Source organism: Ascaphus truei, chromosome 10, assembly GCF_040206685.1.
Source record: "Ascaphus truei isolate aAscTru1 chromosome 10, aAscTru1.hap1, whole genome shotgun sequence".
Classification (NCBI taxonomy): domain Eukaryota; kingdom Metazoa; phylum Chordata; class Amphibia; order Anura; family Ascaphidae; genus Ascaphus; species Ascaphus truei.
Window position 1 is genome coordinate 13,968,659 of NC_134492.1, and position 26,202 is coordinate 13,994,860.

The window sequence follows — 26,202 nt, forward strand, 5'->3', positions numbered from 1 at the left end:
GTTTACAGAGGCCCCGCTCACTTCCCAAAGGCACTTTAATTAAATACCGGGGAAGCGGCGAAGGCCTCTGTAAACTACACTTAACATGCGTCTGGTGACGTCACATTGCCAAGGTAAGAGGAGGGGGGGGGGGGGGTGGAGAGAGTGGAACAGCCGGCAGGGGGTCGTAGGGAAAAAAAGATTTCGCTCCCTGATCTAGCATTTCTATAGTATAACAAGTAAGACAAACAGCACCACCTAAATCGTTAGTTACACCCAATAGGGCGAATATAGATAAGCTTCAGGGAAACAAGGCGTCCCCACCAACTCCAAAAGGGTTAGAAAGAAAAATGGCAACCCGCACTCAAAAACACTTTAGTCGGAAATACTTCAAATAGTATATTTTACTGATGCTTATAACGCGTAGTATAAAAGTGGAATACTGTGCAATTAAAACATACAGATGACAAAGCAAACCAGCATGGTGTGATCATAAAATAAGATCTTGGGTGTTAAAAGTTGGGTTGAGTTGGAAGAGGGTCAGTCAACTAAATAACATGTACAACTTTTTAAACTCTTAAAAAGTAAACATCTTCTTATGAAGATCAACCCCAAATCAGAGTCCAAACATAAAAACAAGAAACTATAAAAGACAGGATAGTAGCATTCAGTAACACTTCCCGGGTTTTAGGTATGTCTGGCGATATTAAAAAATGTCAACAATAGATACGTCGAACACTATTTCAAATGCATGTCAAATGGTATTCCCATGACAGATTGCATATGGTGACTAAGGGGGCAGTATTTAAAGAAGGCGATAGGACTCTCACATATACAACATGGCACTGTGAACGATTACCTTTGTTTTTCACAATATGTTTCTAATTTGTAACTGTGCGCAGAAAAAAAAGAACAAACAAAAAAGGAAAAGACCAAAAGGTGCATACGTTTTCCTGATCCCTCCAGGATACCACCCAGACATTTAGCATATACAAAAATGGCGTAAGGCCTCGTTCAGGGTGCTGGCTTCGGAGGGAGGCGTGCTGATGTGCGAGCTGCTGTGGGACACAATGTATTCAAATTGAATTGTGGTTGTCAGGGTAGCAGCTGCCCTATCTCCGAAGTACGGAGTTGACGCTGGCTACAGTTTCAATAAACAAACCAAGTTTTTTTATGAAGCTGCAGCAGCGTCACTGGGATCTCGGCAGCCAATGAAATAATTCTTGAGAATGATTTCAAGACTGCAACTTGGATCCCTAACCTCAGCTCTGTAGCCCCGCCCCCTCCCCGCCCCCTCAACTCCTGAAAACGTCTGCTGGGGATGAACACACATCGCCCAGCAGACTGCCGCCCGCCCTCCAACTCCTGCCTCTGGCACCCTGAAAGAGGCCTAAGTAGCCTGCGTACCCCTGCACAATAACTCACATGAGTAGTAGCTGCATCAAAAGGCAACAAAACCTAAGCATGGGGAAGAAGGGACGCTTTGTCCCGAAACTAATTTTGAAGGGAAGGAGTCACACAGCCCGATACAAGCAGACTCATGCATCATTTTTGTTGGGAATTAATAAATCCCCTTTTGACAAGCTAATACTTGGGAGTTATTGAGACAAGTGTGTAGGTTACCTGTCCAATTTTTGTATTTCACTATACTGTGTAATTACCATAATTCTCTTTCTGGTCCCTATTCAGTGACTTTTAACCTTGATGAAGGTTTAACCCTGATGAAGGTATCTTCAGACCAAAATGTTGGTTACCTGCAAAAAAATCATCTTTTGCATTTATTTTTTTTAGGAAACCGCATCTATTAGGAATGCAAGCTTCCATACATCCAATTATATGCAAATATAACGCTGCACAAATATAGCCCCCTAAGTCCAAGTATAAGCACCCTGCAAGGTAGTCACTGACAGAAAGCAACGACATCAGGGGTGGCCAACGTAAGTCCTCAGGAACTACCAACAGGTCAGGTTTTCAGGATATCCCTGCTTCAGCACAGGCACCTCAATCAGCCTGATGGAACTACGTATGTTGAACCAGGGATATCCTGAAAACCTGACCTGTTGGTAGCTCTTGAGGACTGGAGTTGGTCACCCCTGACCTATATACATTGGCACTATGCCCAGGACATACTTGAAAGGTAACTCTCAATGTATTACTTCCTGGTAAAACATTTTTATAAATAAATAACTGTAGTCCACATTCAGCATGGTATGCATGTATATTTGTATAGAGCCAAACAGGTGTGCAACACTTTACCATTTTACAACATTACAATTAGAATACAGGGAATAAAATAATACCGATAGGATAAGTGCATCAACATAAATGCAACATTGAGAGAATGGGACAGGGACTCCTAAGAGCTTACAATCTAATCGTGGGGTAAGATATTAACTTAACTAATTAACTTCCATTTAAGTGAACACCAGCTACTGCATTATTAACTGTGTGTTACGCCTTGTAACGATAATGCCTTTTTTCTGTGTAGTTGTGCTACAAATCAAGCACACCATGGGTTAACTTCACCTGGAGTTAAGACATTTTTAAACTGCCTGTTTTTTTTCTGTCTCATAGAGGTTTTCAGAGTCCAACCTGGCTAATATTAATGAGCCAACTTTACTGGTCAATAAATCGATTAATTAACATGTTTACAGTGAAGTTGACAACCAGATGTGCCAATAAGTCAGCAGGAGATGTTAATTTAACTTCAAGGGAATTCCAAAGTGGTGTAGCCAGGAGGGCATTACCCATGTCCCTACAGATTGACTACATATAGACTAAATCCAATCTTATATAATTCACATGCATAAAGAATATACATTTCCAAGTACTGTCAGACGGATGGAATTATACCAAAAATGCTGGGGTAATTTATGATGCATCTGTCAGATACATATTTCACCTTCGAAGATTAAAATTTTCCCTGTCACAGGTGGTATGTTTGTACGCCTCCGGGGCAGAATCATGTAAACATAAATGCAGGTCACATTATTATAGGAGTCACGGGAAGAGAGTTTTGGGTTACTTTTATACTCTGAATTATTTCGAGTAAACACAAAATAAATAAACTATTTTCTCATGTCACCAGAGATGGATGAGGGGGGAAATAGGACACGCCCAGGAGGGTGTTATCCTGGTCCCATTGCAAAGTGTGAGCGTAAAACCCCATGCTTTTTGGGATGCCCCATTAGAATTCAACATAGAGGGTGTGTTTTGACAATACACACATGGATTCTCTTATTTCCAACTTCAAACCTCTTGGAAGAATCTGATATTGTTATCTTGTGACGGATTTAGATGTTCTGTTTTTATCCCGTTAATTTCTGACGATGTCTGCATTTCCATATTCTATGTTTTCTGTCTTTTTCTGTAACCAAGCACTGCATCACTTTCATATATTACATCTAAAATGTAATAAGTACTGTCTTTGGGCTCTAATTTAAACCTAGTACCTTTTAGTAGACAGTAACGGGATTTTAGGACACATTTTGCTACATTGGGTGTTTGTGTTAATTACATATTGTGTCCTAGTAAACAGGGACCAAGGACTCTTAAAGTAAGGCCTATAATTATTCTTGGTGGTGGGAGCATATGGAGATATACTGTGATGGTTTTTGGGGAGATATTGCTCATTCTGAGCACCCCGCAGAGAGGTAAATTAGTCAGCAGGATAGCAAGAAGTATTTACCCTTTTCACATACACAAGTCAAGTACTCACAAGTGTGGCATACATGACATTCCTGCCCTTATTCCCTTTGTTTTTATTGCATTTACTAGTGTTGTACCGAGTCCTGTGGATTGCCGGGTACCGGGTATATGGGCCAATTTGCAGGCCGGGTACCATTGGCTTACCTGGAGCCGGGGACGGAGGGTGAGGATGACCAGTGAGGAGGACCGCGACATCATCGTTGGAGCATCAGCAGCAGACGTCCAGGTGGTGGCGACAGCAGCAGAAGTCCATGTTCAGCCGGCAGGAGCAGCGGAACACGGGAGCCGGGGAACCATGTGACCGGAGCAGGAGAGTTCCTATTGGACAGCCTGGGAAGAGCTGGCTGTCCAATAGGAACGCTCCTGCCACATGGTTCCCCGGCTCCTGCCGGCTGAAGATGGACTTCTGCTGCTGTCACCGCCACCAGGACGCCTGCTGCTGCGCCAACGATGTCGCCGCGGTCTTCCTCACCGTCCGCAGCGGTCTTCTTCTCCCTCCACAGCGGTCTTCTTCTCCCTCCGTCGCCGGCTGCAGGTAAGTGTCAAAGTCTTTTTCAGCTGCTCTTAAATTACCCGGTGCCGGTCCCAGCCCCCTGCTGCTGGGTAAATTCTGGATAGCTGAAAAAGCGCCAGGTACCGGATAATTTGCGGGTACTCGGTGCATCACTAGTATTTACCTAATATTGTGATGTTGTAAAGTGCTGCAGACGTTGTTGGCACTATATAAATAAAGTGATATAGATTATAATCCTGGATGAGCCGCGTTCGAGCTCTGACAACTGTAAACACGTCCCTCTCATCAGCACCCAAAACAGAATTCTTCCACATTCGCTCTGATATAAATTCCATATTCCTATACATATCTGTGCGATTAAAAGGGGAAAGTAAAACAATAGATTTATACCTCCCCAAGGGGACAGTAACATTGGTTCATTTAAAAAAAAATTTTTTTTAAATATACTCATTTAAAATTATTTATGTGCCTTTTCTAGTAATATACCCTTTGTTACATACTTTCACCTTTTGGCATTTAATGAGTTTTTCAATAGAAGTAAAGAAATTCCAAGTCAGGAAGTGCATTTAGTGAGTTTTGCCAAAAATGCACTTAATTCGTTTTACCTCTACAGCAATATACAATTTGTATCATCTCTTACTTCCTGATGCCTCACACCTGAAGAAGAACCCTGTGAGGTTTTGCAACATGAGCCCTTTAAACCTATTGCTGGTCCAACAAAATGTATCCTTTTACCAACAAAATGTATCCTTCTACCTCTTGTGTTTCCACATAAAATACGGGATACAATAATTGTCTATTTTTTTGGTCAAGAAAAGTCCCAATGGGGAGAGGGGACAACAGGTCAGGTTTTCAGGATCTCCCTGCTTCAGCACAGGGAGCCACTGATTAAGCAAACTGTTGGATTGAGCCACCTGTGCTGATGCAGGGATGTCCTGAAAACCTGACCTGTTGGGTTATCATTGCCCTAGCCTAATAATGCACCGCCAGCTGCTGCATCTCACGCTGCCCCTACTCACTCACAGGGACCTGGCACCTAACTGCCCGTTCCACCTTAAAAAGAGCGTGCACAGTAAACGCGTCCATGTTCTGGTCCCAGGGCGCGCGCGCGCGGGCACAGCCGGCTCGGAGCACGCGATGGTGATAGATGTTGTTGCTACGCCCTCCAGTTTGGAATCCGTCACTCAGCGTGACGTCAGTAGGTTTCGGCCGCTCTTTGCCCTGTGGGGTTTCAACTGGTGTGAGAAGGAAGAGAGTTCCCGCGAGGGCAGCGCGCGTGCGCGAGCCCAGGAAGGAGACCGGAGGGGGGAGTGTGACACAGAGAGAAGTTGTAGGGGAGGAGAGAGGAGGGGAAGTCCGGCGAAGACCGGAGAGAAGCGAGCGAGCGAGAGAGAGAGCGAGACAGGGAGACAACGGATACCGAATACCGAGTGGAGGAGAGCAGAGGTAAGGGCGGCCCCGTGGGCAGAGAGGATTGATAAAGCAGGGAGAGGAGGAGGAGTACAGCGAATGGGCAAAGGAGAGAGTGAGAGGAATCTGTGGGGAGCAGTCAGGGGCTGGAAGGCACCACTGTGTGTCACCCCGGGCACAGAGCTCAAGCTGGGAGTCTGTGTGACACCGACCGACTGTGTGCCACAGTGACACCGACTGTGTGACACCGACCGACTGTGTGTCACCCCGGGCACAGAGCTCAAGCTGGGAGTCTGTGTGACACCGACCGACTGTGTGCCACAGTGACACCGACTGTGTGCCACAGTGACACCGACCGACTGTGTGCCACAGTGACACCGACTGTGTGACACCGACCGACTGTGTGCCACAGTGACACCGACTGTGTGACACCGACCGACTGTGTGCCACCTCGGGCACAGAGCTCAAGCTGGGAGTCTGTGTGACACCGACCGACTGTGTGCCACAGTGACACCGACCGACTGTGTGCCACAGTGACACCGACTGTGTGACACCGACCGACTGTGTGCCACAGTGACACCGACTGTGTGACACTGACCGACTGTGTGACACCGACCGACTGTGTGCCACAGTGACACCGACCGACTGTGTGCCACAGTGACACCGACTGTGTGACACCGACCGACTGTGTGCCACCTCGGGCACAGAGCTCAAGCTGGGAGTCTGTGTGACACCGACCGACTGTGTGCCACAGTGACACCGACCGACTGTGTGCCACAGTGACACCGACTGTGTGACACCGACCGACTGTGTGCCACAGTGACACCGACTGTGTGACACTGACCGACTGTGTGACACCGACCGACTGTGTGCCAGTGACACCGACCGACTGTGTGCCACAGTGACACCGACTGTGTGACACCGACCGACTGTGTGACACCGACCGACTGTGTGTCACCGACTGTGTGACACCGACTGTGTGTCACAGTGACACTGACTGTGTGAAACCGACTCTGTGCCACAGTGACACCGACGACTGACTAATGACGGTGTGACACCGACCGACTGTGTGCCACAGTGACACCGACTGTGTGACACCGACCGACTGTGTGCCACCTCGGGCACAGAGCTCAAGCTGGGAGTCTGTGTGACACCGACCGACTGTGTGCCACAGTGACACCGACCGACTGTGTGCCACAGTGACACCGACTGTGTGACACCGACCGACTGTGTGCCACAGTGACACCGACTGTGTGACACTGACCGACTGTGTGACACCGACCGACTGTGTGCCACAGTGACACCGACCGACTGTGTGCCACAGTGACACCGACTGTGTGACACCGACCGACTGTGTGCCACCTCGGGCACAGAGCTCAAGCTGGGAGTCTGTGTGACACCGACCGACTGTGTGCCACAGTGACACCGACCGACTGTGTGCCACAGTGACACCGACTGTGTGACACCGACCGACTGTGTGCCACAGTGACACCGACTGTGTGACACTGACCGACTGTGTGACACCGACCGACTGTGTGCCACAGTGACACCGACCGACTGTGTGCCACAGTGACACCGACTGTGTGACACCGACCGACTGTGTGACACCGACCGACTGTGTGTCACCGACTGTGTGACACCGACTGTGTGTCACAGTGACACTGACTGTGTGAAACCGACTCTGTGCCACAGTGACACCGACGACTGACTAATGACGGTGTGACAGTGATGGCTGGGGCCAGGGATAGGCATCTAACCCCGTGAGTGCCCGAGGGTAGCAATACGATGCCCCCTGACTGATGTTTTTTGTATTATTATATACAAGCAACAGGTTAGCCCCCCCCCCCCCCTGCCTGGCAAGAGAATTACAAGATCATTTGTTACCAAGTATAGTACATGCTGTCTGTGTATGAGGACATGATGCCTTCTGCAGGGATATGTTGCATCCACTAGACAAAGTTAAAAGGATCCATTCCGCACCCCCCTCTCTTTAGAGATTGGAAAACTTTCGATGTCTGTTGTGTTGTTGTATATTCTGGTGGCCTTGATCCATAGCAGTGTCATTTTGTTTCTATGATGCATGGGCTTTGTTAAAGGACAATGGACAGACAAACATCCTTTCAACAAGGATGAGGAAGTGTGTGTATATACGCAGTCTCTTTTATTTCTTCCCCATTGCATTTTTATTTTCTCATGTTGGCTCCCTGCTCAGTATGCTGTGAAGCAGTCTTCCCCGTGCTAGCGAAGAGATCAGCTCCATTTAAATGATAATGGACTAAAATACTCCTCAGCATGGGAAGGAGACGGCTGCACAGATTGTTGAATAGGGACCATTGACTTCACATCCTGATCAGAATTTTGATTTTTATCAACCATTTGGGGGTGGGGTTGGTGGGGTGGGGGTTGGGTTGGGGGGGGGGGGGGGGCTCGGCAGAGAGATGAAATCAATATTTCCAGCAGATATTTTGGTGGCTCTCTCAATGAATTGCAAATTAATCTGAAATATATTTTTTCTTATAACCTTGTATTGTGAAACCCCCGTCTCTTCCTGTCAATATCGAAATATATTTAAAAAACAGAACTAGCATGCCTTGCCATAACTGTATTGTATTGTGTTTAAATCATAGATTGTAAGCACTTCGGAGCAGGGACTCCTTTTCCTAAATGTCACTTTTATGTCTGAAGCACTTATTCCCATTATGTGTTGTTTGTATTATTTGTTATTTATATGATTGTCACGTGTATTACTACTGTGAAGCGCTATGTACATTAATGGCGCTATATAAATAAAGACATACATAGTAATTAGAAAGACAAATACAGGGTTTGGACTTTTTTATTCCCCAGCAGCCAACCATAATGACAGGACTGAAATGTCGTTACTGTGTATTTGCGATTTCAATACCGTTTTAGTTGTAGAGAGTGCAGTAGTTATTATTATTATTTATTTATTTTTAACACAACCATACTTAACTTGCAAGTAGCATGTGTATGCTTTGCAGTGATCAAACGGATTATTAATATCTGCTTTTAAAATCTAAAAATGCTACGTATTGAGGTATGGGAATAAAGGACATGTATATAGAATAACTGTTTAGCTGGCGAGATTAAAAATTTGGACTATTAAAAGTGCAGTTCTACATAAGACCAAAATTAAGTAACGCCATTGATATACTTAATGAGTTAAATTATGGTTGATGTTTTTTTTAATTGGTCAAAATTATTTTTAATAATATTTGAAAAAATTGTATTGGAAATATTTGTAATATGAGTTTAGTCCACTTATTTTCTGCCTTTTGGTTTTCTTCCTGCGTGCTAATTAACCCTTTTACCCTACCACATGGTACTTTGAAAAGAAAGGAGAAACAGAAGTCTGATTTTACGTGTCATGGGAATGGTGGAAAAGATAAACAATATCATCCTAACATTGAAAGATCCCATTTATATAATATATCACATGTGAGCACATTCACGTCTCACACAGGTCTGCAACCCTGCTTTTCACCATCGTCTCTTAGGCCTCGTCCAGGGTGCCACTGAGCAGGCAGGCGCGCTCACGCTGGCCACGCTGAAACACATTGCGGCAATGTGTGTGGCCAGCGTGAGCAAGCGCCTGCGCTCACTCGGCACTCGGAGCAAGCAAATTTGAATTTGCTGCTCGCAAGCGCGTCACGTGAGCGGTTTGCCCTATGAGGGCGAACCAGCTCCGTGACGTCATGGCCGCGCCCCCAGACGAGCGCGCGCCTAGCAGGCCACAAATCGCCCGGCAGGGCGAAGCACACGAGCGCCAGCACACCCGTTCCCTGCCTGGCCGAGGCCTCAGGCCTCGTCCAGGGTGGTCCTGAGCGGGCGTGCGCGCGCTCACGCTGGACACGTTGCGACAATGCACGTGGCCTGTGTGAGTGGGTGGGCGGGCCTGCTCGGCACTCAGCCGCTTGCCGAGCAAGCAAAATTGATTTTGCTGCTTGCAAGCGCGTGACGTGAGCGGTTTGCCCAATGAGGGCGAACCAGCTCCGTGACGTCTGGGCCGCGCACCTAGCCGGCCAGGAAAAGCACGGCCGAGCAGGGCGCAGTGCTTGAGTGCGCCTGTTTCCACCCTGGACGAGGCTTTAGGCTGTGCTCCTGGTGGGGCGGTGGGGCGTCGCGGCGTCGCTACGTGTGCACACGCACGTTCGGCACTTTTCTATGCTTTCTTATTGAAGGTAGCATAGTACTGGTGGCGATGTAGCGTGTCGTCGCTACTGCAGTTTGGAGAGACAAGTAAATTTGTCTTTCCAGGCTGCAGTCGCGTGACGTCCGCGTCACGTGAGCTGGTTCAGCCAATGAGTGAACCAGCTCCGTGATGCGTTCGCCATGTCTCCGATCGCCTCCCCAATCTACTGCAGCCAAGTGCACAGATCGCTGTAGCTGCAGGAGGGCACACAGTAGCGTGCCGCTGCGCCGTCACCATGAGCGCGGCCTGGGCATACAGGGCTTCCACTGCAGCCTGGGATTCTGAGAAATGGCATGCCAATGAGCACACGGTGTGTCACCTTTTGACTTCTTATCCATTTGAACATGGAGCCCTATAAGCTTATGCCTGCCGTATTGCACAGCCTGGGTTAAAGAATTGCATAGCCTGTAACCCTACCGACACAGACAGCTGTTTCTACCTTTTGGGTCACATCAGTTGAAGGCTGGTTATACTGGCTTTGCAATATGAAGCAGGGATAGGAACCACACATTAAATAAGTTATGCTGGGTAAAAAGTGACAAAAACCCTCCATCGTACAGTAAATTGAAATATAACTTGTGAGCACATTCACATGTTTCTGGCAGGTGACACTGTGTGCTCATTTGCGTGTAATTTCCCAGAATCCCTGGCTGCAGTGGAAGCACTGTATACTAAGAGATAATGGTGAAAAGCAGGGCTGCAGACCTGTCTGAGGCTTGTTATAAAGCGCGCTCCCGGCGCTGCGTGTGCACATGGCGTGCACGTTTAGTTAATATAGCATGCGTGGCTAGGTGGCTTGGCTCTGACGTCAGTGTCAGGCCGCGTTGTGATTGGCTCGCAGCGCGAAAATACAAATTTCTTGTATATTTCCATATCTGCCGCACCAACGCTCACGGCCGTGCACGCGTCTAAAGTATAGCAACTGCAGGGTCATACCGTGCAATTATCATTGACGCGCGCACGGTAGCGCATGCACTATATTATAGCCCTTAGACATGTGAATGTGCTCACACGTGATTAACATCTACTGTGCACTGTAGGGTGAAGAGTTTGTCACTTTTTTGCCCACAATAACATATTTAATGTGCATTTATACAAGACAAACTGTTAAATGGTTTTAAATTAGTAGTTTTTTTGTTGTAAAGATTTAACCTAAAACCTTTTACTGCCATTAGTTCATTTTGGTCCTGCATGGGAAGTGCAGTGTTTAATAAGTGAGCCTTGACAGGCCTACATATGTACAATAATTATAAAATTTCCGCTGCAGAATCATTTACTTATCTTTCTGGTTTTTATGTTGGTCTCTTACAAGGTATTGCAGCCTACAAGGAAAATACCTGAAGAAACAAAACTGAAGCCATGTAAACTAAAGAAGCATCATCCTTCATCAAGAAGGTGACCTTACTGTAAGCAAATGTTCCAGCTTTGTATATAGTATTGACAGGTCAAAGAGACAAAGTAGTGGTATTGTAACTGATTAAAAGATCTATATTTAAAAAAAAAAAAACATTGAAGCAAAGCTCCTTGGAATGTTTTACAAATGTTTAAACAATATTTATGGTTTAAATATAGCTGTGTGTGTATCTCTAGAGACAGAGACACACACACACACACACACACACACACACACACACACACACACACACAGTTAGGTCCGGAAATAATTGGACACTGACACCATTTTCATAATTGTGGCTCTGTACGCCACCACAATGGATTTGAAATGAAACAACTGAGATGCAATAGAAGTGCAGACTTTCAGCTTTAATTCAAGGGGTTGAACAAAAATATCGTATGAAACGTTTAGGAATTGCAACCATTTTCATACACAGTCACCTTATTTCAGGCTCTCAAATGTAATTGGACAAATTAACACAATCATAAATAAAATGTTCATTTTTAATACTTTGTCGAGAATCCTTTGCAGGCAATGACTGCTTGAAGTCTGGAACGCATGGACATCACCAAATGCTGGGTTTCCTCCTTTTGTGATGCTTTGCCAGGCCTTTACTGCAGCTCTTCCGTTGTTTGTTCGTGGGTCTTTCTGCCTTAAGTTTTGTCTTCAGCAAGTGAAATGCATGCTCGATCGGGTTGAGATCAGGTGATTGACTCGGCCTTTGCAGATTATGCCACTTCTTTGCCTTAAAAAAAACTCCTGGGTTGCTTTCGCAGTATGTTTTGGGTCATTATCCATCTGTAAAGTGAAGCGCCGTCCAATCAACTTCGCTGAATTTGGCTGAATCTGAGAAGACAATATATCCCTATACACTTCAGAATTCACCCGGCTGCTTCTGTCATCTGTCACATCATCAATAAACACTAGTAACCCAGTGCCATTGTAAGCCATGCATGCCCATGCCATAACACTGCCTCCACCGTGTTTTACAGATGATGTGGTATGCTTCGGATCATGAGCCGTTCCAAGCCTTCTCCATACTTTTTTCTTCCCATCATTCTGGCACAGGTTGATCTTGGTTTCATCTGTCCAAAGAATGCTGTTCCAGAACTGGGCTGGCTTTTTTAGATATTGTTTGGCAAAGTCTAATCTGGCCTTTCTATTCTTGAGGCTTATGAATGGTTTGCACCTTGTGGTGAACCCTCTGTATTTGCTCTCATGAAGTCTTCTGTTTATGGTAGACTTGGATAATGATATGCCAAGCTCCTGGAGAGTGTTCTTCACTTGGCTGGATGTTGTGAAGGGGTTTTTCTTTACCATGGAAAGGATCCTACGATCATCCACCACTGTTGTATTCCGTGGACGTCCAGGCCGTTTTGTGTTGCAGAGCTCACCAGTGCGTTCTTTTTTTCTTTCTCAGAATGTACCAAACTGTTGATTTGGCAACTCCTAATGTTCCTGCTATCTGATTTTTTATTTTTTTTTGCGGCCTAAGGATGCCCTGTTTTACTTGCATTGAGAGCTCCTTTGACCGCATGTTCTGGGTTCACAGCAACAGCTTCCAAATGCGAATGCCACACCTGGAATCAACTCCAGACCTTTTACCTGCTTAATTGATGATGCAATAACGAAGGAAAATAGCCCACACCTGCCCATGAAACAGCTTTTGAGTCAATTGTCCAATTACTTTTGGTCCCTTGAAAAAGAGGGGACTACATATTAAAGAGATGTAATTCCTAAACCCTTCCTCCAATTTGGATGTGAATAGCCTCAAATTAAAGCTGATAGACTGCACTTTAAGCCCATATTCATTATTTAACTGTAACTTGAATTTATTTTGGTACACAGCCGAAATAACTTGTATCAGTGTCCAATTATTTCCGGACCTAACTGTATACACACACACATGCACACGTGTATGTTTATATATGTGTATACATATACACACACACACTCTCTCACACTATATATACACATACACACACACATTCCCAGCATGCTCTAACTACACACACATATACATATCTACTATTTCTTTTAAAATGAAGTGGAATTGTAAATTATTATAAATACAATATGAAGTAGTTGTGCTCAGGATGTGAAAATAAAATAGTGGTAATCCATATAAACTATTACCATCACACTTCAATCACTGAGTTCTGTTCTAAAATGTCTACTTATTCCCTTTTTTTATTTGTTTGTGTAGGTGTCCCCATCCCATATTGTAGTGATACAGTACAGTGTTATCTAACATTACTAATATTAATTATTCTCTTCATAAACAATGATTGAAGGGACTCCTAAATATCTATTGGATTTATATTTTGTGGTAGTCTACAATTTTGGAAAAACCTGTCCATAGCATATGAATGGTCATATACATGCTGTTATTACATAGTAGGGGATGTTGAAAAAAAAATATATGTCCATCAAGTTCAAAGTAATGCTAAATTTAGACGACAGGAACTTTTCCTATATTTGTATTTACAGTATTTTGATCCAGAGGAAGGCAAACAAAAAACCCCAGTGACAAATTATCCAATGGTGTCTCATAAGGGCAAAAATTAAAGTCCTTCCTGGCTTCAACTAATGGCAATCAGATGTCTCCCTGGATCAACATCCTTCCCATGTTTACTTATTTGGTATATCCCTGTATACTTTTCCTTTCCAAAAATATGCCCAACTTTTTTAACATCTATTTTATCTGCCATCAGTCTCCATGGGTAATGAATCCCACATTTGTAACTGCCCTTACTGTAAGGAACCCTTTCCTTTGTTGCTGGTGAAATCGCCTTTCTTCTAACCTTAAGGGATGAACCTGTGTCGTTTGTACTGCCCTTGGGCTGAATAGTTCTTTTTGAAAACTGCTTGTATTGACCCTAAATATATTTGTATATACTGTAGTTATCATAAACCCTCTTGGATGAATCTTTTCTAATGTAAACAAATCTAAATTAGTAGCCTCATAAATTAGATTTTTCCATCCCCTTAATTAATTTGGTGGCTCTTTGTACTTTTTCTAGTACCATAATGTCTTTTTTTATGGAGTAGTTGCCAAAACTGTACTCCATATTCATGGTGTGGTCTTACTAATGCTTTATACAGTATCATAATTATTATGCTTACTTTTTCTTCCATCCATTGCCCATTTAATGCAAGATGAGATGTTTTTGTCTATGCAGTTACTGCATGACATTGGGCACTATTGCTAAGCCTGCTGCCTAGAAGCACTCCTAAATCCTTCTCCATCAAGTATTACAACAAGCAACAGAAGCCCAATGCTACATCCAATATGACAAAAATACACAGTAAAATACTTATATATTCTCTTGAAAAAGGGTAATTTAGTTTAACCCTTTGGCCAAAGCATTGTAGGCCTGTGAGCCACGACAAGGCAGAACCAGTTTGCAGGTCCTAACACTACCAGATAAAATACTAATATACCTTTATTAGGAGGGAGAAAGACCAACATTGGATCTGTATCCAGTAGAATGAAAAAGACCTGCTGACTTGGGAAGTGGGGAGGGGTGAGCTTAAAACCCTGGGAAGGAGGAGCAACTAACCTCCAAACAGCTGAGACAGCTGAAAATAAGTTAGCAAACACACAGAACCCCAACAAGCTCATTTTAGGAACCCCTGAGCCCCCACAAAATATAGTGGTGTGAAAAAGAAAGTACACCCTCTTTGAATTCTATGGTTTTACATATCAGGACATAACAATCATCTGTTCCTTAGCAGGTCTTAAAATTAGGTAAATACAACCTCAGATGAACAACAACATATGACATATTACACTGTCCTAATTTATTTAACCAAAATATAGCCAAAACCTTTTTAACTTCCTACCCCCCCCCCCCACCCTAGCAGATGATCCCTCTTCGTTGAGGTGCAATCCATCCTTACCATAAAGATAGCACCTCTCAGAAAAGTACTCCCAGTGCTCTAAAAAAAACAAAAAAATAACCCTCCTTCCTACACTACTTTTTTGGGCATGCATTAATCTCCCTAAGTTCCAACTGTTTCCCTGGGGTACCGCATGGCACTGGTAGTATTTCTGATAATACTACCTTGGAGCCCCCAGGAGATGACAGGGCCCCCAGGAGATGACAGGGCCCCCAGGAGATGACAAGCGTTTTGGTTCAGAGGGTTTTGGTGGTACATTTTTTTTTTTTTTTTGTCATAATCAACATTTCAGGTACTAAGTTTGTGTGTCTGTATGTGACAATGAGGATGGAGAAAGCAATGCTGCAACACTAGAGATTACATTGGACAATGTAAGCACACTTATATTGGGAAAAAATATACTTAGTGATCCCCTTGTTAAAGCAGCAAAACACCTTGCACTACATTTATTTATTTGCTTTTTTTGTTTTGTTATTGGATTAAAATAGGGGGTCTCTGGAGCAGAAACCCATTAATTTCAGCTCGGAGGACCCCCTGCTTCCAGATATACTTGCCTTTTTGTAGAGGGTGCCAGTATCTCTGGAGTTTAAATGCCCAGGTCACGCGGGCCAATAGGAATGTTCAAGGGATGACATCACAGCTTCCTATTGGCCCGCAGGACGCTGCCATTTCGTTAGGCGCACAGGTTCCCTGGGTGCAGAGATACGGGCTCCCCCTATGGAGGGTAAGGATCTCTGGATGCAGGGAGTCCCCGAGCTGAAATTAATGGGGTTCACCTCCGGAGATCCCCGGCTTCAATCCTAGAACAAAAGAAAAGATATATTGAAAGCTGGTTTGCTGCTTTACGTGCAAAGAAAGAAGTTGTGTAAATAGGTTTAGAAGAATTGCTCAATAATACTTGAAATAAAAATTCTTATTGAGAGCTAAGCCATCTTTTGTTGACACACGGGTTCATGATTGGTATGCATTGTTTTACAAATGTTGCTAAACAACATTTCACTATGTTTACAAAAGTCAACGCTTGGCCATGAATTTTTGCAATTTGCTTCTAATTGTCTGCTCGCAGTTTGTCATAACTTCTTGTTGACTTTTTTGTTCACTTCAAATGAACTTTTATGCTCTAAATATACTGTGGTGGTGGTATTGGTCCTTATTCAGTATGCAGTGAAGCTCACTTTCTCATGCTGGTAAAGAGTTCAGCCCCATTCAAGTGAATAGGACTAAAATCGTGGCAGGGGAAGTCTGCTTCAGAGCCTCTAATGGGGGCCAAGGATGCCTTTCCTCGTTTGTTGTACATTGGGAGAATTTTGTGTATTCTGCACCTTGCACTATTTATACATACACACTTCTATTGTTGCCTTTTCTGGAGACAAGATTCACTAAGCTCCCATGAGGGATTGATTAACTTGAATGGCAGTGTGGCAGGACAGCCTGTAGGCGAGGTCAGACAAGAGACCACACACACGTGCATTTTCAGGGTAAACCAAATATTCAGCGGTTTTATTTCTCCACCATACAAACATTTGGGCACACTGTCCCTTTTTAAGGCAGCGGTGCACAAACTGGGGGTCCAAGATTATTTAGGGGGGCCGCAGGCGGTGGGCCGGCAGACGCTGTGCGCGGGCGGGTGGCTGAACAAGCTCGGTGCTGGTTGGTTCTCTGCTCTCTGCGTGTTGCGGGGGCGGGGCCTTGCTGCTTCTCTGCTCGGCTTGCTGCAGGGGCGTGGCCTTCGCTGCACACAGACAGCCCCTCCTCCTCCAGTCTGTTTCCCCGCCCCAGTTTGCAGCAGCACACGGGGGACCAGAGCTGTGTTATGTCTGTGTTGGTTGTGATTGATTGTGTGTGTGTGTGTGTTGTGATTGAATGCAGCGGTGCGCAAACGGGGGGGTGCGCAAACGGAAGGGGGGGTGCAGGCGGCGTGCGGCGAAACCTGGTGTGCGGGACAGCAGAAGCTGTGCGCGGGCGGGCAGTCGAAGTTGTGCGCGGGCGGCCGAACAGGATGGTGCAGGTCGCGGCCACGTGATGGTGTGTGTGCACGCACGAGGGCTTTGGAGGTATGGGGGGGAGCTCGCCCCAGCCCTGCAATAGCGCTGTGTTCCTGCTCTCCTCCGCTGGCAACCTGCTTCGTTGTGATCCTCTGCAAGTGAAAGGGTAGGATGCCACCATATCAATCATACTATGAATGTACAAAAAGAATTAAAAGAAAAAAGTGAAAACACAAAATTGAGAACGGAATAAATAATACATAATACTGTAGGTAGGAGTGTGGATGACACTGGGGACAGCAAGGAGAATAAAAAGGCAAATGGGAGAAGGAAAAAAGGTAGGGCTGGAGAGGGAAGGGAGGTAGCAAAGAGGTGGATGAATGCCCCCCAAAAGGATTGCCTTTGTGCACTTACGCTCTCCCAAGCTTGGCGCTTGGGGAGACAAACAAAATTGACTTTGAAGCGCGCTCGGCAGCAGTCAATGCACACACACATACAGCCGCACACACAAACACAGCCCCGATCCATGCCCCCCCAATCGTGCTTGCAAAATTATGCAGGACACCCTATGCTCATGCTTGGAGAGTTGGTGATGTCACTGCTCTCAGCGGCAACGTGGACACAGCCTTAGGCTGCGGCCCCGCTGCCTGCGCTGCACACGCGTCTGCAAGGCAAGCGGCGCGTCCAGCCGAGTTCCCCGGTCTGCAGAGAGCTACAGTGGGAGGCGTGACGGGGGCGTGGCCGTGACATCACCCGGCAGGTTCGCCCTCATTGGCTGAACTGCTAGGCCTAGTGCTCCGTTGCGAATCTTGCTCCCAATTATCTGGAGCAGGAGTTTCTCTCAGCGCAGTGCGGCAGCCCCCCCTCGCAGCGGGCCCGGCCCCATTGTGGGGCGGCTCTTGTCCCTGCAGCGTCCGCCACAGCGGGCGCTGCAGTAGCCAGCGGGGACCTGGCCTAATTTTGCAAGCGCAAGCTTTTGAAATATGTAAGTATTTAGATATATTTGTATTTACATTGTATACTATTAAATAAAGGTGTTTTTTTTTCATGTGATTTTGATTACATCAGGCAGGGGGGGGCGAGAAATTTCATGGATGAAAAGGGGGGCTCAGCATAAAGTTTGCTCACCCCTGCTTCAAGGCAAAACAAAACTCATAAAAATAACACCTACTCCCAATAGAGAGATCTTGCTAAACATTCCAGGCCCTATCTATCAGGCTGGCTGGCTTTGTCCAGTTCCCAACCACTAAACATATACCACAATAGTTATGAAACAATATTAAAGTCCTTACCGTATCTTTGGTTTGGAATCTCTGTCCCTAGAGAGCAGTTAGGAAATCCTTATGGATAGGCGCTTGCACAGGACAGCTCTGTGGTCTGCGTCAGCCACCTACTACAGGGAGTAGCCTCCTTATCAAGCTGGTTGTCAGCTGTCTCAGCTTACTTCCTGATTGCCCAAGTATTCTTACTGGGTTAACCTTCTGAGTGCTGGATGAAGGACTCGCATGTATGTTTCCCGGGCCTAATTATCAGTACCTGACTACACCATGTCACAGGCCGTTAACACAGGATAGAGCTCCTAAATCCTCTAACAGAAGCTTATTCAATCTGTATTTGGCATGTTTCTGAACATGTTGCATTAAAGTTGCTGTTCTTTTGACACTTCTCTAGACAATTTATGTATCAGAGAAGCTGGTTTAATTTGAGTAATCAGTGTCATCTGTCAAGAATAACCGGGGTTCCGCGGCCCGGCCCTGGGGTTCCGCGGCCCTGCCCTGGGGTTCCGTGAGAGGATCAAAAGGGGCCGCGGGATTTCTCCAATCGCCCAGAGCAGGCAGAATGCTGGACAGTTGCTACGGGTCTGGACAGTTTCCGCCACCTTGATTGGCTGTTTTACCCAGCAGCAGCCAATCATGAGGTGGTGTTAGGAGCCTGGGGTGTGTGGCCAAGCATGGGAGGAAGCGGCATGGGCAGGACAGAGGTGAGGCTTGTCTGTCCGTCCTGTGTATTTGTTCTGTCGTGTGTCTTCGGTGACTCTGCCTGCTCTGTCTCGTGTGACTCTCTACCCTCTGTCTCGTGTGACTGTCTGTCTCTGTCCTGTGTCTTCTGTGACTGACTGTCCTGTTTTGGGGTGCCTCGACAACTGAGCACTGTGATTAGGGGTGCCTCGAGAGGGGGAAAAAAAGGTTGAAAAACACTGGTCTACAGAGCATGGATAAATTACCAGAGGTTAAAAAGGCAGTGACTTTCATTTCTGGGAATTTCCAATTGGTGAATAGAAGGAATGTGAGTCAGATTAATAAACAGCAGCTTCTTTACTCATCATTTTGTCAACACCATCCTGCTTATATGATAAAACGAACATTGCCTACGGCACAATGTGTTGGTATTACAGGGTTTGATAAAAGAAGTAAATACTTGCAATAGAAATTCTAATCATGAATTCAACTTGAGGTTGCTTTTCTTTAGGGCTTACTAGTGACTTAGAGAACACTAAGGGATTGTACGATTGGGCTGTTTTCGGGCAAAATTCCTCATTGATGTCAATGTGGAATTTTGCCGAAAATAGGCTGATTGGCCGCTTCGGTGGATATACAATAAACCCCATGGTTGGTGAATTCATAAAACTGTGATTGTCAATGGGTGTTTCTGCCCCGATCAGCACAATCAAAGTTAAATGAATAACTGCCCTAATGGTGGGCGCTGACCCTGAAGCTATTTTGTGTCTTGTACTCTTACCCGGTGTACAAAGCCGTTTGTCGCTCTGGGTGCCTAGGGACCCTCCCCCCCCCCTGGCGGTTCAGTTAAGATAAAAAATATATATTTGCGAGTAAGTGGGACTACTGGCTGAAGTAGAAGTAAGAGTTGGTCAATATAACAATATGATGTCAATAGTGACATGTTTTTATTATGTTGGTACTACTGTCAGTCACCCATGGGAGTCAGTGACGTTTCAGGGACAGTTAATGATGCTGTTTAAGACCATGTTAAGACAATTCTGTTTAAAACAAGACGGCCTCGTAGAAAGCAGATCTGTCAATGTAAAAAAGATCGCAGCAACGGATAGGTTTCCCCTTCCCCTTAATTCCTTCTCAACCCCATCTCTGATGTCTAGGGATAGGTGGAGTTAAGGATATAGAGTGTATATATATTTACTTTTTTTTTTTTAAACATAATTAATTTAAAAACACACTTGTAAAAAAATTGATTAAAACTAAATACATTCCAAATTATTATTTTAACATTAAAGGTGATGTCTTTTTTCCTAACAAACATACATTTGTTGTGATGAACATTATCACAATACTTTTTTTCATATCAGTAATGTGAGAAATGTTTTTAATGCCCAATTGAATTGGAAGAAATATTTATTTGAAAATGACTCCCTGTTATGGAATGATAATATACTGCGTATTGGTAGACGTGCTCACTAATACAGTACAACTGAATTCACAGTGTTCCAGTGATATGAAGCTGATTGTGATGTTGGATGAAAATAGGAAATGACAACGCCCAATATTGCATAGTTGCAAAGTACTGTAGGTGAGGTTGAAAAAAGACATGCGTCCATCAAGTTCAACCTATTGAGCCCATGGTTGTCACAGATCATCTATTGTGAGTTTTTCAATGAGGTGATTTTGTCGTGATGTACTTGCGTGCCCTGACTTGGTAAACGTGTCGTGTTGTGCATGGAGGCCAGTGGATTGGAGTGAAGCCGTGGTTTCCCAGCAACAGTTCCCACACACACTTTAGTAGTTCGTACACAGTACTTGAAGTGTAAACCTCCCAATTTAAGTTCATGCTCTAGTAAGTTAATCATGATCTAGTGAATTTACAGGAAGCCTTGTACGCAAATTAGTGTCTCCAAGGTTGGTTTTGTATGTTCTATGAAATGTGGATGATCATATGTGAGAAGCAAACAAGTTATGGACCAATCTACAAATCTTCGATACAATCTGGAATTCATACTGTGTTTTATCAGGTGCACTTTGAACTAGTTGGTTAATTCTGTGGGAAGTTAAAATGCACCCTTAACTCAGCACATTTTAATTGTGATATGTCAAGTGCTATAGTGCCCTCTGTAATAAGAATCTTCATATGTTCTGCACCAGGTTTTTTGTTAACAAATTTAGGGGGGGACGACGACGACATTCTGTGCTCTACCTGGCTTATTTAAATGAACACGGTGACACACTGATGTATATTTTGTTAATTCTGGTACAAAAATTATTAACAATTGAATCATTTTGTAACTATAAAAATCAAGGCATTAACACATCAGTAATATGTCCAGTTAGGAACAGGCTAAGAAACAAGGTACATATGTGGGGGAGTACCTCCTGTGGTCGGCCAAAATAGTACAGCTGTTTCCTGTGCTAAAATTGAGGTGGAACTTCAAATATTCACATCCGGCTTCACAGAAAATTAAAAACATTGTTCGCTTACTCAAGGTGAGAAGGGAAAAATAAACGTATTTGTATCTATGTAAAATAAATGCTCCACACATGTACATGTAATCACATTTTAATCTGGTCTGTAACTGTTACATAAGCCTATAATATATATTTTCTTTAACTGTGCATGCAATGTCTTGTATATAATGTGTACCCTGTTCATTTATGTAACTGTATTTGTAACCATGTATTATTTGTTTTAGCTCTATGCCCAGGACATACTTGAAAACGAGAGGTAACTCTCAACGTATTACTTCCTGGTAAAACATTTGCTAAATAATGTACATGTACATCGTTTCCCTATAAATCAATCCAAAGCGTTTGTTAACAATTTAATAGAATGGGCTCATGGACTCAACATTGTCATTTAGGTAACTTTTCTGATGTGGCACGATAAAGCCGTAAATTAAGCTAGATACTCAGGATATTGGGAAGATTGTGTCAAAATTAGCACTAAATAAAGCTGTGGCAAAAAAAAAAAAAGGACAGCTGAATGTCTTCCAAAATGGAGTTACACTGCAAAGTGAAGTAATCTAGATGAAGAATGGAAAAATAAGTCTGCTCCTGATGTTTTGACATTATTATTATATTTTTTTTTTTAATGAAAGTATTTTACCAGGACAAAATATATAGAGTTAACTCTAATTTTCAAGAATGTCTTGGGTATAAAATAAGTTGACTGAGATAATTAGCTAACGTGTCAAGAAAGTATATGAAGGTAAGACAGGAAAGATGTACGCGTTGTCTGAACTGGAGGGATATCCAACCTAGTCCAATTAACATATAACAATAGTGTGTTTTGAAGTGACAATTAGACTAAACGGCATATTGAGTTGTACAAAATTCCACATTTGCTGAGGTGAATTTGGGGTTTGGTACCAATCACTAAGGTCCCATAGTCAATAATTGGCATTAGCATCTCCTATGCAATGCGCTTTCTGAACAACGGGCTTGGGCAGAATTGATTTCTATAAAGTACACCCAATTTGGAATAGATTTTGGATGTCTCTTTGTCAATATGCAAACCAGATTTTAGTTGGGAGTGTAGGCCCAAACTCCACATATTTAAAGCTATTAACTGAGGCAAGATTGGTGTTAGAGCTGGTTCTGATCCTTAACTCTCATGGGAAGCCTTTGACATTTATGCTTCGTTCCAAGTACCATAGTTACTGTTTTGTCAGTGTTTAAAAACAGTTTATTTTGAGTGATCCAGTTTTCGACCTTTGAAAAAGCTAGTTGCAGTACATTTTTTAAGGTCAGAGAGGCTGGAGCTCCGTGCATATATGATAGTATTATCTGCATACATGTGGAAAAAAGTTGTCTTGTAAACTGTGGGTAAGTCATTATAAGAACAGAAAATAAAGTTAAGGGCCCAGAACGGAACCTTGTGGGACCCCACAGGGTATATCCAAGTATTTAGAGAGAGAGCCTCCGAGACATATTATGATCTTCCTGATAAATAAAAGAGAAACCCGTTTAAAGTATGTGGTCCAATACCAGAGTTCTGGAGCTTGTTTAGCATGGTCAACAGTATCAAAAGCCTTTGCAAAATCTAGGACTATTGCACCATAAGGGTCTATAAACTGTCCTTGTTCAACTCCATGCTGGAACTCGCTGTCTATTTTTAAGTATATGTTTTTGTCAGCCATTTGGAGAACTGGGATAACTGGTGGTTTTCCATGTCTTAAGGATTTGGCCAGAAGACAACATTGAGAAACAATATATTAAGTGCGGAAAATGGGGGGAAACGAACTGAAGCCATTCCCTTCATTAATTTGTGATAAAAGGGGGTAAAAACGATTGATTTTAAATTACGGCAATATTGATGTAGAATATTTTGTGTTCGAACACCTATCTGTACAATATCTGCAGATGGTTTCCTCAAAATAATGGGATGAACAAAGAAAATCTAACATACGTTAGCATTGACACTTCCTTGGTTGAAATCTACTTTCATATTTTTGTCCTAAAAATGTAGGATGTTTTTATCCTAAAGCACTTGTACATTAAGCACAGCATCAGCCTACCATCTGGGCATGTCCTTAACACCCGTCCCCTCATGAGATCATGAGATCTCCAGTGACACCGTTACGGCTTAGGAAGAAAACAAGTTTTTTTTTCTTTTGAATTAAAAGGTGCCCAACAATAAGAAATACGTAATTCCTATACTATTATAATGCAATTTATCATGTTCAGGTGAATTTGCCGCATGTAAAGAGACTATTTTTTGAGGGGGGTTATTCTATGAGAGACAAACGAATATCTGACCTTTGAATCTTCACAATCATGGACCGTTTAGCAGCATTTAATTCGTCTGATTGCAAAGGTTACAAAGCTATATCTATTGTAATTCTTGTGAATGATTGTCAGCCCCAGGATATTTTCTGTTTAGTAAATTTACACAAACATTGGCTGTCTTCCTGGCCACACCCTCTAGCATTCATCAGAACATCAAGGCGTCACTTTAAAGTTATATTTAAAGTGTTGTTGTTTACGTCTACTGTCAGGAAGAGTTGTGACGCCATATTTCAATCTCCCACTTTCAAAATCAGGCGTTGGCCCCAAATAACCTCACTTCTAGAAAACCACAGAACCAGGCCAGGGCAGTGGCTTGACCCGGCATAAAAACCATTCTTGTATTTTTAGATACAACTTGCAACTTAAATTAACCTCTGATGTGCCAGATCATGAAAATACAGAATATTATAAATAGGTGTAATTAATTTCTTAAATCATTCAGTGTCTGCAAAGCATTGCAACATGACAAGCTGTATGAGTTTTTTTTGTGTGACATTTGCTGAGCTTTTTGTCTGAAAAAAAAAAAAGAAGGCGCTTGAAGCTATGGGAGAAACATTAATAACAAAAACATAAAGCGTATGTGATGGTCACCATTTAAAATGTCACCTTGAATAATTATTGGGGTTGAAGCCACACAATGCAAAATAAGATACCTGGGGTCTTAAGGAATGAGTGAAATAAATAATTTATTCGATGCTGACACATCACATGCTGTAATGATCTAACGTAACGCAGGGCTCCTCAAGGGCCACCAACAGGTCAGGTTTTAAGGATATCCCTGCTTCAGCACAGGTGGCTCCGCCTCCGACTGGAGTTGGCAACCCCTGATATAAAAGATTTAAAACAATTTTATTTTATGTTAATGTTCGTGTGGCACTTTCTAAAAGTGTTTTTTCCCCCCCACTCTTAACTGAGACTCCTCTGTTTTTATAATGTGTGATTGGCTGGTTGTGTTCGCATTCTTGATTTGACTGAAGTTTGGAAGATTGCTTGTGAAGAACGTTTTTTTTTTTTTCCTTGCTGTCATTCCAATATTTAAATCAACCACGTTGCACGTTTTAACGGAGCATTGCCATGTAATAGTGAAGAAAAAATAAAAAGTAAACTGCTTTTGAAAAAGTTGCAACACATCTCTTGTGTCCTGTGAAAAAAAGGAATGGGTGTTTGAAATTCATATCATGATCGGATACACTTTGTCAAACACTTCTATCTGGCTAATAATGGCATCATACTTATTTAACAACAACAATGCACAATTTACTTGTAAATTTGACAAATAAGAAACTCATGAATGCATTTGCATGTCTGTCTGAAGTCTCCCAAACTCGCTTCATTTACCAAATTGTCTGCAGACAATAATTCTGGTCAATGACGCGCAAATGAACACCCGGACTTTTTAGCTTTCTATCCGTGGTTGGGCCTGGGCTGGGCTACGGAAGAACAGAATCTGAAAACAGATGTAAAGACCTGTGGCGGAATTATCCTATGTGCTGTCGATTGAGCTACACTAGGACCCACCACCTATAGGGCTCCATGCTTCACGCGCTGGAATGCTGTTCCAGCACTTATGTTAGCAGCAAAAACAGCGGTCCGGCATTTCTAAAAGCCCCCCAATTTTTTTTTTACTTGCACCCGTGCCCGCCTATGCCTAGTTCTGTCACCACTAAAGACACCTGATTTGTCCAAAATGGGTACTTGTCTTTTTTTCCCTTTTACATCACAATCTAACAGCGCTTCTTGTGCTTTTGAATGTCATGTTTTCCGTTTTTTTATTTTTACGATGTTGCAGTCTGGAGATACCCACTTCCACGACCACAGACTTGTGACTGAAATTAAGATGGCTGCCATTTCCCTCATTTAAAGTCAAGGGATTGAATGTTGCTTATGTAACCCCCCTATCCCACCCAAGCATTGGTTGTACAGGGAAAAAGGGAGTGTTGGTAACAGTCTCTGTAGCTTTAAACCGTTTTGGGACCTGCTTAAAGTGATGTCAGTGCTCAGCGGCTCGCCTGATGTCAACAAGACAGGTTTTAGGATCCTCACAGGACAGGTTTTAGGATCCTCTCAGGGCAGCTGGATCCGTGCTGGCTTGTATGTGGAGTGGTGATGAATAAAGAGGGCACCAGGAACTTTTAACTTGGGTTTATTAGAACAGCAAACTTAGGCTGTGTCCATGCTAGCGCTGAGCGCGCGGCGCTTGCCGAGTTTAGTTCCTGCAATGTGAATTGTGAAGTCCCCGCTGACGCGGCGCGCGGGCACATAAACTCACCCAAGCTTGGCGCTTGGGGAGACAATTCAGTTTGAGTTTGGACTGTAGAGCAGGACCAATTGGGATAGAGAGG

At 43.8% G+C, this 26,202-nt stretch overlaps 1 protein-coding gene across 1 annotated transcript in view; it reads left to right on the forward strand.

Annotated features, from left to right (window-relative positions):
* The first annotated feature begins 5,510 nt into the window (after positions 1 to 5,510).
* JAK1 (Janus kinase 1) overlaps positions 5,511 to 26,202 on the forward strand; it is a 62,091-nt gene continuing 41,399 nt past the window's right edge. Inside the window, exons 1-3 of the mRNA XM_075615460.1 lie at positions 5,511 to 5,647; positions 11,137 to 11,230; positions 20,565 to 20,723. The gene's annotated coding sequence lies outside the window, so the exon portion shown is untranslated. The remainder of the gene's footprint in view (positions 5,648 to 11,136; positions 11,231 to 20,564; positions 20,724 to 26,202) is intronic.